We start from the raw sequence: 13,450 nt of genomic DNA, 5'->3' as shown, positions 1-13,450 counted from the left end.
GACGGGCGAGGAACATGGGGCACTGCAGAAAGGATATGCGTCATTCCTCCAGATGGCTGTCACTGGACACAGTGCCGTGAGAGAGAGGAGGTGTTCCTTAGCAGAGCACCTTGAGGGTCAGAGATGCTGTCTGTCAGTTCTTGGCCACTGAGCTCTTCCTAAAGCAATCACTGATGGTTTTAGTCAGGTTTGCTTTGCTGTGGCTGAAGCACCTGCAAAGAACAACATGGAGGAGGGAAAGCTTATTTTGGCTCAGGGTTTCAGAGGTTCAGGCCACGATCAGTGAACTCCATAGCTCTGGGCTTGAGATCAGGCAGAACATCATGGCTAAAGGGCTTGGCAGAGAAGAGCTGCTTAGGACATGGAAGACAGGAAATGGAGATCTTGAGTGACTGGAGCCAGGGATAATATAACCCTTAAAGGTACACCCCGAGTGACCTACTTCCTCCAGCCATGCCCTACCTGCCCCCAGTTACCACCCATTAATTCATTCAAATTATTAATCCACTAAATGGATTAATGTACTGATGAGTTTTCCCAACTTCCATACTCTAATCATTTCACCTCTAAACATTCCTGCATTTTCTCACACATGAGCTTTTGGGGGATGCTTTCCTAGCCAAACCATAACATTGATCTCTTGTAAGCCTGGTTCCATGCTGTTTCCAGGCACTTTTTCTGGCTTTCTTGCAATCTACCCCACTGTCCTGGCACACCTGGGCTGTGAATGTAATAACAGATTGACGTTTAAGCCTAAGAGTGCCGTGGACCAGCAGTGGGTCAGGAGTTAGCTTGTTTTCTCCATAGGCTAAAATTTCCCATCTATAAGTGTGGCTATAATGGTTTCCTCTACTAGGCTATAGTTTAAATCTTTATCTGTCTCAAAACTGTCTGCTCAGTATCAGGCTACCCTAACAGCAGCATGAGGGTAAACTCCTGCCTCTGTTCAACCGCATGTCTGCATTGGTCACAGGTTTGGCACATGGGAGGCACCCAGTCTCTCTTTATTCAGTGAAAGCATAAAGGGATACACCCAAGCATGCCAGCTGATGCTGATATCTGTTTTATTGGAATTTTCCAGAGAAAGACACTATACATCATTCTAGTTCCTATCAACAGCAGTAGAATTTGTAATGTGGGTGTCATCCAGCCAATGTCCTGAAGAGTTGTTTTCTCCAGAGTTCTCAGGTTGCTGTAGATGTTGAATTCAATCATTTCTATAGCTTAGCTTTAGGGAAAACACCCACATATACACTGACACATACAAATTTCTTATTTTAAGCAAGTTGGAACTTGAAAAAAATAACACTGTTTATTAGGGAGATTGAATCATATAGACACAATTATTTATTTACTAACACATACATCAAATCATTAAATGTGGGGTACCTATTAAGCAATAGGCATGGTCGTATGCATTGAGGATGCATAAGTGATACAAAGAGAGATGTCAGACCTACTAAATTAGATTTACTATAGCTGGGGGAAAGAAATAACCAAAATATTAAACTAATAAAAATAATACACATAATTTTTATAGTGATAGTACTTTCAAAAAAATTATAGCAGACTATAGAGAGCAAAAAGACCAGGTAGTGAGGAAAGTTGTTTTTATTTTTATTTATTTATTTATTTATTTTTAGAGAAAGTGACTGTTAGCTTGAAACTTTAGGAACGATAAGAACTGAGTCATGTAGAACATTTTTGAGGAGATGTATAGAATGTGCAAAGGCCCTGGAGCTGAAAGTGCTAGAATGTGCGGAGAATCCCATCCTAGTCTGTTTAAAGCAGAACAAGCAAAGCAGATAAGGAGGTGAGACCATCAGAAGAAGCAAGAGCCAGATCATGGAGAACTTTCTAGGTCATGAGATGGAGTTTGGGTTTTATTCTAAGAGGAGTCAAATTTAAAATTTTTAATTTTAAAAAAGAGACTTGTTTGGTGAGGATAGACTTCAGGAAATGAGAGAGGAAAGATAGAGACAAGTTAGAAAGTGTTTGCAGCAATCTATCTGAGAAATGATAAAAGATCACAAGAAGCAATTGGTTTGAATGCAGAGCAGAGAGAGTTTGCTAATAAATCAGACACGGAATGTTAGAAAACTGGATGAATCAAGAACAGCGTCTTGGATTTTGACCTGCACGACTGGAAAACATTATTTGCTGTGACACTATTGGCTGAGATGTGGAGATGTGAGGCTGAACAAGTTTGGGGATATCAGAGAGTGGGGAATCAAGATTCTGTCCCCAACATGTCCTGGGTAAGATGCCTATTAGAAATCACGTTAGCTGTTGTTAATACCAATATAGGTTTTGTAAGGAAGAGTAAGGCCAGTGATGTAATTTTAGGAGTCATTATGATAGAGAGGCTATTTAAAGCATGGTCTGGATAAAATGGTTAAGGTACAAGAGAGGGAGGGGAGAATGAGTGAGTTCTAGATAACAGGAAGCAGAGAAGGATCTGATGCATCCTGGGAGATAGGAGGAACCTGCAGAGCATAGTGTCCTGGTCACCAAGAGGAAAAAAATAAATAAATAAACATGCACAAAAGGAGAAGGGGGGAATTCATTGTCTCAAATGCTGTCATTAGATCTGTTGAAATTGAAGGTACATCAAATAGCAATACCTATGTACAGGTCTAAGTTTAACTGTGCAAAAAGGCCTGAGAGTATATTCGAGAGAAGATGAATGCTACATTTTTGTCCACCAACTTAAGTATATAGGAGGAACATTTTCTTCAGTTACAACAAGCAAGCAGACCGTAATGGGAAGGCACAGATTGCTTGGTGGAATTTTATAAAAGCAGAGCTAACATTTAAATGGATTGTCCAACTGCAGGTCTCTTCTTGAGGTGCTGCAAAGCATATTACTGTCCTTGTTCTTTAATTTTATAATTGCAATTTTAAGTAACTTTATTTTTTCTTCCAGTGTCCTACTTAGGATAATAGGAAAAACTATCCTTTTCCAGGCAAAAAAGTTTGATGTTCCTAATTTGGCTTCTTTTCTTTGGGCTTACGTGAGTCTGTGTTTATTTTGGAATTTTCTGAATGGAATGTCAAGGGTCAGTGTCTGTCATTTGACCTGAGGGAAATGGCAGATTTTTTTTTCGTGTGTGTTTTTCTTTCCGTTTTCCACGGAGGGAAAAGATGACAATATATTTGCCTCATCTTTTTCAGCTTCAGGCTTTAGGATTAGTGCAATGGCCAGTATTTCAGAACCCTACAAGGTAATGGATCATGCGAGCTCCAGGCATAGTGAGGTCTTAATAGCTTGGAAATAACTTTAGGTAACTCAAATAAGATCTCCAGGTCTCCCTGGATGTGATCTCATGGAGAAATTATCCAACAAAGCCGGATACTAGAGGTGTCTTACACAATGCCAAAGGCAGAAAAATTCCTGAAGGAAGAGAAAATCAAGTTCTACAGGGTGACCAGTCTACTCCCATTCTTGTCATGAATATTACACTAGAAACTGAGAATACATATTCTAACTTTTGGTTCCACCTTGGCTCAGCTATTTGATCTCATCTATACCTCTCAGTCCCTCTGAGTTCCACTTACTACATTTTGTAACCTACGTTTCTAATACCCTCCCTGTCCCTCATGCATGTGAGGTCAAATATCAAAATGAGCCAATGTACATAAATGCGTTTTGTAAATTAAAATTACTTCAGGAACACATTAAAAAAATCAAACCTCAAATTCTTGATGTCTCAAAGTGTTTTATAAAATAATCCTTGCTATTGTGCTTTGATTTTTAGGGTTTCTTCTCATTTTGAGCCTTGGCTACCTTCATCTCTGTTAAGTAAGTCCCTTCACCACCCCTCACTCCCAAAGACATACGTCAGCAGCAACTTGTCATTCTTTACTCTACACAGAAATGGTGACAAACCGTGAACTATTCTACTTCCTTTAAGTTCTTGAGTTTCTTTCTCTGTGCTGTTCATCACCTCTGTTTCTCCTCTTGGTCATTAACCTCATCAAAGTCCATTGCTAGATTGTTCTAACTGCTCCATTGCTGTAGCTTTTTGCCCTCCAGTGCTGCAGTCTGGCTGGGCACAAATCACGAGCCACTGAAGCAGGAACAAACTTTATTTCTGAACTCCACCAGCACACTCAACACACGCTACTGGGAACTCTCCCCAATGCCACTAGGCTCCTCCAGGAACCACCAACCGGAAATCCCTCCTCCAGCACTTCCCCAACCAATGCGAACTCTTCAGGAATCCCCGGGAGAGCTCAATGGGAACTCAACGGGAACTCTGCCAGAACTCAAAAGTCATCATCTTAATGGCTCAATGGCGTCACCTCTCAACCACTACTTCTGGCAAAAATGCCATGCATCATCCCGACTTGGTGGTGGCCCTCAACACTCCAGTCCATTCTTCATGCAGTTATCTTAGAATGTTCCTTAAAACAAACAAAAAATTATATATATGATTATATATGATTTCAGATTTATGTGGCCATTGTTTGCTAAAAATGTGTTGAAATCTTCCTAGAGTGAATGCAAAATATATATATATATATATATATATATATAAACAAAATCCCCAGAAACCATGATATCACTTCCCATTTAAAAATTCACATACAGCTTTGCAATGATAGCAACAGAAAAATAATCCTTGGTGTGTTTTTTAAGGACTTCCATGATCAGACTTCTCCTGGCAACATTATACATGGACTACCCGTATCAGTTCTTGTCCCCAAATCTCCAGGCAAGCTGAACTCCATGAACTACCTTGACTCATCAATGGTTTTCTACCTTCACCTTCTCACCTTCTCATACTTGAGAACCTCCTATTATCAGACTTCTCATCTTTTAGGTTCTCGTGGTATGGCTCTCCAGATTCTGCTTTGATCTCCCTTGCTGGTCCCTCATCTAGTCACAATTAAGACTCCTTTTTCCACGCTTCAACTGTGCCCAGCTTAGTCCCTGAAATGTGACTTCACATAGGTGTTTACATGAAGGTCTCTCTGACCTTGAGCTCCTGCATCGTAAACCTCACCTTATTCTTTGTTTCACTCCCATTCCTGAAACCTTGTCATTACTTAACGGGAAGAATGGAGGGAGGGAGGGATTGTGCACATCAATTTATTTAAAACATTTATAAATTACATGTGCTGTTAATATATAAATCAATAATGTCTACCCACCTACCAGGCAAAATTTGGTGTTGGAAACATTTCTTTAAAAACATTCTGCCAACCATAGCCATGTTTTTAGGTTGCCCTTGACAAAAGGTTTCACAATCCTTGTTATTTTTCTACCTTTCCCTAACCTTCAGACTTTACCTGTCTTCTGAAAGCTGCAGCTACTGATATAGAACTTAAAATAGAGGATGCCAGGATCCCATCTGGAATTCACAAAATCTTGGCCAATGCTACTCTCAGGGGTCCTGGATATCTTTTAATCCATTCAAATTAACTCAAGAGCATGTGGGACCTTAAATCCATACTCTGTGTATTATTGCAGGTGCTTGTGAGCAAAGAAAAGCACCTACTTATTACATTTGAAATGCATTTTGAACAAAAGCTCTCTTCTGGTATCTCTACAATAAAGAATCCATCAGACCTCGGAAAGTTCATATGCTGACATCTGTTCTCTGAATGGAATCCACTGGCCAGAAAGAACTGTTTCTGCCCTAGTTTTCCTAGCTTCATGTTAGTGACTTCAGATCAGCTCCAAATCATCCATCCTGGGAATATTTATACCACAGAAGTTGGTATATACATCTGGCTTTTTCTTCCTTGTCTAGAGAGTCAGTTCCAAAACATGTCACTTTCCAGATATTTCCTTTTTGACACCCTCTTCTCTCCCACTCCAATTCCCAATCCATGCTTGAGTAGCTGTATTGCAAATAAAATCAGTTCAGAGAACTTGTGTCTCCACATAAGGATTTATTTGTTCATGTACCTCAGTCCAGGAAGTTCCCTTATTGTGCCTTTCTAGGAAGGCACTGAAAGACCATGTCTTCTCTTTATTGATTTCAGGTTTATGTGGCCATTGTTTGCTAAAAAGGTGTTGAAATCTTCCTAGAACACCAAGACTATTAAAAATGTCCATGACAACTGGTGGGAGGTAGGGAGGGAAGGAGGAAATGCTGAGGAATGACAATGGCCAAATTATATTGTGTGCGTTGTGAATATGTAACAACAAATCCCATCAATGTGTACAATTATAATACACCAATAAAAAATGAAAAACAAGTGTCTACGAAAAATTCCCCATTCTGGACTACAGTTATAAGGAAACACACATACACATAAACAAATCTTTACCATGTTCCCCTTATCTTTTTTCCTTCTCCAAACTTCTACCAATCAATCTTAAGAAGAAAGCTTTAAAATTAAGAAGGTAATAAATTCAAATGCCTTCAGCCCCTAGTTTGGGGAACTTGATTATACAGTCCATGGTACACTGCTTTGAAATGGTGTCTTAGCATGGGATTTACCATGATGCTAATGAGGCTTCAGCTTCAAAATTCTTCACTTTCCTAAGAAACTTCTCAAATAACAATTACAGGTATATTCACAGTCATGTGTCTTTGCAATTTTCCAAAGTAAGTTTGTTTTTCTTCTTGTATTACTTGCCTTTATGCTATATAAACTCAGGCCCCACAAAACCTGGACCCACCCACGTTGCTTTTTGCCTACTTTATTTAAAGTTGAAATCTTGCTTCCTTCTGCCCTTCTCATTAACTATATGCCCGTTTTTTTTTTCATCCTAATAAATTCACAAGGAAAGCTCTATGTCATGGAGATACTGGTTTTTAAGTTTTATGCTATAATTAAGAAAAGAAAATTAACTTCTAATGTAATGTGAAGACACTCAAATGCTGTTCCAGGGAAAAGATAAACTTCTTGGCAAGGAAACCTGGAGCTCAGTTATCTTACTCTGGACTTAGTCTGAAATGCCCAGTCTTCCCAATCTCTACAGTCCACTGTCCTCTAGCCAGCCTTCTCCTAAAGCTTGATCAATTTCTGCTTATCCTATCATTTCAGAAGCTTTCTTGGGTTAAGAATCCCTCTCTTCCTGGGTTATGAACTCCCCCTGAATTTTGGATTTCACCCTACAGTGGTCTTACCTCACCATTAGATCATGAACTCTAAAAGGTGAGCAAGGGTCAAACATATTACCTTCTCTCATGACTGGCACATGGGCCCTCCATTCATATTTGCCAAATAAATACTTGAAAATATAAAAGAATATTTTTGCTCAGGATTCAGGAGACCCCAAACACTTATTGTTTCTCTATCACTAAGAAGCTTGTGAGCATTGAACAAACCCATCGATTCTTGGGACTTCCTTTTAGCATATACATATGCATTCAGCGAAGACAAGGGCTGAAATTTACCCTTCAATTCCTACACATCTGGAGCCGGTCTCTGCAAGAAAAAAAATGAGAATTCTCTTTTAAAAATAACACATTTTAAGCAAAGACTAAATAGCTGCAGAAAAACTGGTTGAGAAGCAGTGGGTTGGTGTTGAGAAGGCCTGGGGATTTTGAATGTATCTGAGGCTCAGCACACTGATAGTTCTATGGACTAGGCCCCAGGACAGACAATATAAATGACTTAACAAAGTTTGTTTTTCACTTTTCCTCTACTCATTTCTTTGTTGGACTTTGGTATCTCAACATGTCAGCAGCATTAGCTTTGGCAACTTGAGCAGAGACAGGAGATGGAGTGGTGTTGGTAGGAGATGACATCTTGGTAGCATCAGGAGTCACAGAACCAGTGGCCTATTTGGTAGGTACTGGAGGCCAGGCAGACTCTCTCTGGATGTTACAGAGAGTCAAAGACCCCATCACAGTGAGAGGGAGTGAAGTAAGGAAAATGCAAGGCACCCAGTGTCCTATGGATACAATTCACAATATCCTTGTCACAATCTCTCTAGACCTGTGCAAAACTGTACAGAAAGGTAAGCAGGGCTCTGTGTCTCAAAGAAGGAAAGAAATGTGGTTTTATTTTTATTGTGTGGATCTCCTTTTGCTCAAAGGAGTGTTCTGAAAAAGTTTTAGGGATCTATCTGGAATTCCAAATTATAAATAATTAACCTTACGCAAAGGATGTGATACATATTCACACCTCAGATATTAAGTGAATAGAGCTAACAATAAATGTCCCTATGGCTGTGAAATTGGGGGACTTAGTGCAGAACCTAATTATTTTCCCAATGTAGTAGAAAAACTTTAGAATTGGGCTGGTATCTGAAACTTCACAGATGAGTTAATTTAGTCCTATTATTTAGCGTATATGAGTCTCAGTTTCTTTAACTGGAAGATGATAATATCGCCTTTACAGGGTTGTCAGGCAAGGAGGGTATCTAAACACCTAGGCAGTGTGCCTGGTCTTGAGAGGTGTCTAATGAACATGAGTTCCTCCTCTGTGCCTTCATCTCTGTTAGTAACAGACCTTCTCCAGCATCCTGAGAAAATAGACATTCAACTGAGAGAGGACATAAGGGTGAGAGGAAATGAACTTCACGTGGTTCTAGAAGCTCCTTTTTGACATTGATTTCATTTTTTTTTCAGGAATTAAGGGATCTTTGGGGGAGAGAAGAAAGAGACAGTTTTGGTTTCTAGTCACTGCCAACAATTTAATGTTTTCCTTTGACTTTTTCTTCATTTTCCCTTCTTTCTGGCTCAACACCTTGCACTTGCTCAGATTGCTGAAGGCTTTGGTTGTGATCATCTCCTTCAACCGATCAAAATCATAGGTCACCTAGCAATCATCTCAAAGCCTGTTTAAAACCCACAAGGGTATATTTTCCTTTTTCTAGCTCATGTAAATATGATATTCATGCATATGCAAAGGGCCTTTGCTATCCATGGATTTCATTAACATATTAAAGTTGTTAACCATGCCACAGGGACACCAGTGAAGTATCTGGTGGAATTATGAACCTAGGGCTTCAGTGTTTTATTCCAGATGAATCCCAGGCAGACATTTCCATACTCATGCTCATCATCCTTTGCTCTGATTGTGTTTGAGTGACTGATAAGGGAGTGTGTATGGGCTTATGTGTGGATACACACAATAAGGTCTAACACACCCAGTGAATGACACAGGGCTTGTGAGCTGTGGTAGAATTGTCAGCACTTAAGTGACAGCTTAGCCACATTAACAATGTGATCTTGGGCAATTGACAAAGCTTCAGTTTTGTTATCTTTTGAATGAGACATATTTGCAAAAACATATATGGAAGATATATGAAAAAAACAGAGCATCCAAAAATAACAGTAGCCATGCTATAAATTCCATATACATGAAGCATATGTTAGATAATTCATTAAATTGTTGTAATCAAATAGGTTTTAGGAGAAACCTCTTATAAATAATTGTTCTGATCTTTTGGTAATAATATAACCCTTAGAAACAGACATAAAATTTTCATAAATTATTTACTAATGAAGAAAACAGGAAAACACCTTCTAAAAAAAACATGTTATTCCTTTATCGATTCTTTCCAACTCAGTCATTTGGAGTTAACAATAAAAACAATATTGATTCATAATATTTCCTAAAACCCACCCTGAAGAAATTCTCTAGGGCCTTTTATATTAACAGAAGAAACAGGCTTAGCAGTATCGCTTCTTCCAAAAATGATCTGGCAGAAAACAATATCCTGCCCGGAATTCACGTTTCTTCATTTGTGAAAATAAACAAACACAAGTTCATTTCCTCCCAAGTTTTCTCAAGATCCTTTCTCCTGATTTATCTCTCAGAAATCAATTTCTCATAACCTCTTTACTTACTTTGATGAAAAAGACCAGACAGATGCTTGTAAAGGTGGAAATGAAACATTTTAAGAGCTAACTCATGTCATGTGGATGTTTCATGACTAAGTCTGAAGGAGCTTAATGAAATTCTCCATAGTAATTATTTCTGGCAACTGCTTTCATACATGACTGGATAATTCTCATTATTTTGCTTATGTACATTTATTATGTTTCCTACAACAGATATATATTACTCATGAAATAAAACACCTGAAATTCAAAGTGAAAAGTATGGTGCTTTTAATGTTTTAGCCAATATACTTTTCTCAGAACTTGTGGCCATTTTCATCATGTTTTTATGGGCTTGGTTCTTGACTGACATTACTTTATTGAATTCTCCTAACAATATCTACTCACATTACCCATTATATCATTGAGGAAGAAAAAACCCAAATATTTTAACAAATGTGTCTGTTTTAGTCAGCTTTTTCATCTCTGTGACCAAAAGACCTGATAAAGACAATAGGGGTTTTCCTTTTTCTAGCTCATGTAAATATGATATTCATGCATATGCAAAGGGCCTTTGCTATCCATGGATTTCATTAACATATTAAAGTTGTTAACCATGCCACAGGGACACCAGTGAAGCATCCGGTGGAATTATGAACCTAGGGCTTCAGTGTTTTATTCCAAATGAATCCCAGGCAGACCATTTCTATATTCATGCTCATCATCCTTTGCTCTGATTATGTTTGAGTGAGTGATAAGGGAGTGTCTTCTATAAAGACCACATAGAAGCAGAAAATTTATTTGGTGCTCAAGGCTTCAGAGGTCACAGTCCATAGACTGTTGACTCCATAGTTTATGGACTCAAGGTGAGGCAGAACATCATGGTAGAAAGACATGGCGGAGGAGAGCAACTCAGGACATAGCAACAAGAAGCAGAGAGCAAGAGAGAGCTCTGTTCACCAGTTACAAATTATATACCTCAAAGGCACACCCTTAGTGACCTTCCTCCTCCAGCCATACCCTACCTGCCTACAGTTACCACAGGTCAATCCATATCAGGGATTAAGCCACTGATTAGGTTATAACTCTCACAACCCAATCATCTCACCTCTGAGCATTCTTGCATTGTCTCTCATTTGAGCTTTTGGGAGACACCTCATATCCAAACCAAAACAAGATTGAAGTCTCACAGCTAGGAAGAGGTAATGCCAGCATTTGGCCATTATTAAAATGAGAGTTTCAGTTTTTAATCTTCTTATATACATAGGTGGCAAAGCAATTATTTGAACTCAGTTTGTCTGATCAAAATCTGTTTTTAAACCACATTTACTCCATCAGACAACTCCCCCAAATGAAAACCCCAGAGGCTGACTAATGTGGTTTCTTTTTGAAGGTACAGCTAAACTGAGGCAAATTTTACTGAAAATGTCCATATAGTTGGTTAATTTATATTCACTTTTTATTGTATGTAGATTTCTAATATTTTTTAATTCTGTATCATTTAAACTTCCTTAATTTGAGTAAATTCACTAAATATTTCTAAAAAAAAATACAAAACAAAAAAACTAATGAGAAAAAAAAATAGTATTTTCCCTGCCAATTGAATGGCCAATCTTTTGTTCTTTCTGAAATTGATGAATTTTATGAGATAAGAGTTCAGGCTTTCTGATCTCAGAACAACCATAAATGATACCTTTGTTTGGAAAATTTTAAGGGCACTTTCCAAAGTTACTAAATGATAAGACAATATGTGAGAGATGGGGAAAAATGATCACAATGATAACAGAGGGACATTAGTGAATCCCAAGATATGGCCAATTAATATAATTACATTATGCATTAATAAGCAAATATAGAAGAAATAATTTAAAATAGACATTTTAGAATATCTACTATTCTAAATATTTGTAGGCAGCACTTGAAGCTCTTAAGTGTCTCTGGGCTACCATCTAATAACCATTAATTGCCTTTTAAGCCAAACATATTTTGACCTCCTTTGAGATTTAAAAACTTGTCACTAAAACCTTTCCCTACCATGCTTATATTTCCCCTTCTCAGATGTTGGTTTTTGCTTTATTAAAAAAAAAATCTACTTATTTTCATTTAGTTCGGGTTGAGAGGCAAGAAGGGCTCGCCCCTCTTTTGTGGGGTTCCAGCACTGATGTCAAGTTTAACTGAATAGTTCAGGGAATGAATCTGATAGCAATAAGCATGAATCAGTCCAACTGCCGAGGAACAGATTATAAAACTGGTCACGTGTTTTTAAAGCAGTCCTAGGTTTCAATTTTGGAAAGTTGGATTTAAGAGTAAAATCAATGCCTGGAGGCTAATGGAGAAAGAATAAAGTCTTACCTGCTCTGCCTTCATCATATTAAATTTCCACCATCTCCAGCCTCAATTTCAAGCAGAATTAACTTGAGAATGAGACATTCAGGAGACCAGGGAATTGACAAAGAAGAGGGAACCCAACTCATTGGTTCAAACTGTATAGTAGTGGCTGGGGAGGACATGTTGCCAATTTGATAAGCAAATCAGTTCTACTCTGAAGCCCATCACAGTTCTGAGCAGAACGATTTTGCATTTTATTATTGTTGATTTCTTGACCTGGAGCCAAAATAAGCCCCTGAACTGAGTATGCAGTTTTGTGTCTAAGGCATTTCAGTGTCTCCACCGTGTCAAAGAAAAACACGTACTTTCCCCCTGTTGCTATGTATATTGGCAAATATCCTATCCAAAGAATTGTGCTCCAAGAACTCTGGAAACACCTGCCAGCAGAAAACTTGGGAGCTTTGTTTAAACAAGTGTACCTGCCAACTTTCCAGTACTGTTGATTTTGCAGAAATGAAAAAAAACGTGGACTATTTTAAAATCTACTTGATGGATAACAGGAATGGATCCATGGAGATGAGGCATGGAATGTGCTTAGAATCATGTTTACCTTTTATTTTCTACTTTTTTTTTTAACATAATGTAGTCTGAGCCCTGTGCAACAAAGCTGTAGTGCTAATCTCCCTTCAGCACTGGGTCTACCAAGTGGCTGTGAATACTGAGAATATTTGGGCTGGAATTCAAGACACTTGGCAGAGCAGTGTTTTTAAGAAACACTGTGGTAATCCAAAGCAACTAGGCTCTGTGACAGGTATAAGCATAAAAACATGTCCTGTAGGTTATCATGAGTATGCAGATTCTTTCTATAGTATCTTCTACAGCATAGTACTGATTGCCCAACTTGGACATTCTCAAGCATTCTCAAGTCTTGGAGAGTAATTCCAAATCTGAATGTTAATTAGCCTCTACCATAATAAACAGTTCTGATCTCAACTCCTCTTGTCCTATTAACTATCATCGATGAACATCTAATAAGCAAGGTGTTCTCTTGGATTATTAAATAAAGGTATATGGATGTATAAGTCTTAATAACATAGAAATGCATACTCAGGACAATAGGATTTAGTGTCATTTGATTTTAATCCCCATAACTAGTGTGTGGTTATTTGAACATAACTGAACTGAAATTGGGGGAATTGGAAAGATACCTTACAAAACATTAGGAGGTCACACTAAACTTCAGTTGTTTCCTTGACTGAGCAGGATAGGGTGAAGCTTTCTAGACAGGATCATTGTTCTGCTCCAAAGGCACATCCATCTGAAGATGCTATCCTTTGCTTGACTGGAAGGCAGAAAGTTGAAAACCTCTTTATCAGTTTGTTCTGCTG

At 38.3% G+C, this 13,450-nt stretch overlaps 1 long non-coding RNA gene across 1 annotated transcript; it reads right to left on the bottom strand.

Annotated features, from left to right (window-relative positions):
• Nucleotides 1-1,057: 1,057 nt before the first annotated feature.
• LOC124088014 (uncharacterized) lies at nucleotides 1,058-12,661 on the bottom strand. The gene is made up of 3 exons (XR_006850245.2): nucleotides 12,087-12,661; nucleotides 7,359-7,389; nucleotides 1,058-4,407 (listed from the first exon to the last, which is right to left on the bottom strand). It is a non-coding gene; the product is annotated as an uncharacterized LOC124088014 (long non-coding RNA).
• Nucleotides 12,662-13,450: the final 789 nt, after the last annotated feature.

Source organism: Marmota monax, unplaced genomic scaffold, assembly GCF_021218885.2.
Source record: "Marmota monax isolate L192 unplaced genomic scaffold, Marmota_monax_Labrador192_F-V1.1 WCK01_AAM20220418_F8-fsc00021, whole genome shotgun sequence".
In the NCBI taxonomy this organism is placed as follows: Eukaryota; Metazoa; Chordata; class Mammalia; order Rodentia; family Sciuridae; genus Marmota; species Marmota monax.
The sequence above is the reverse complement of the archived record's forward strand: the minus strand, read 5'-3'. Positions and strand labels throughout refer to the sequence as shown.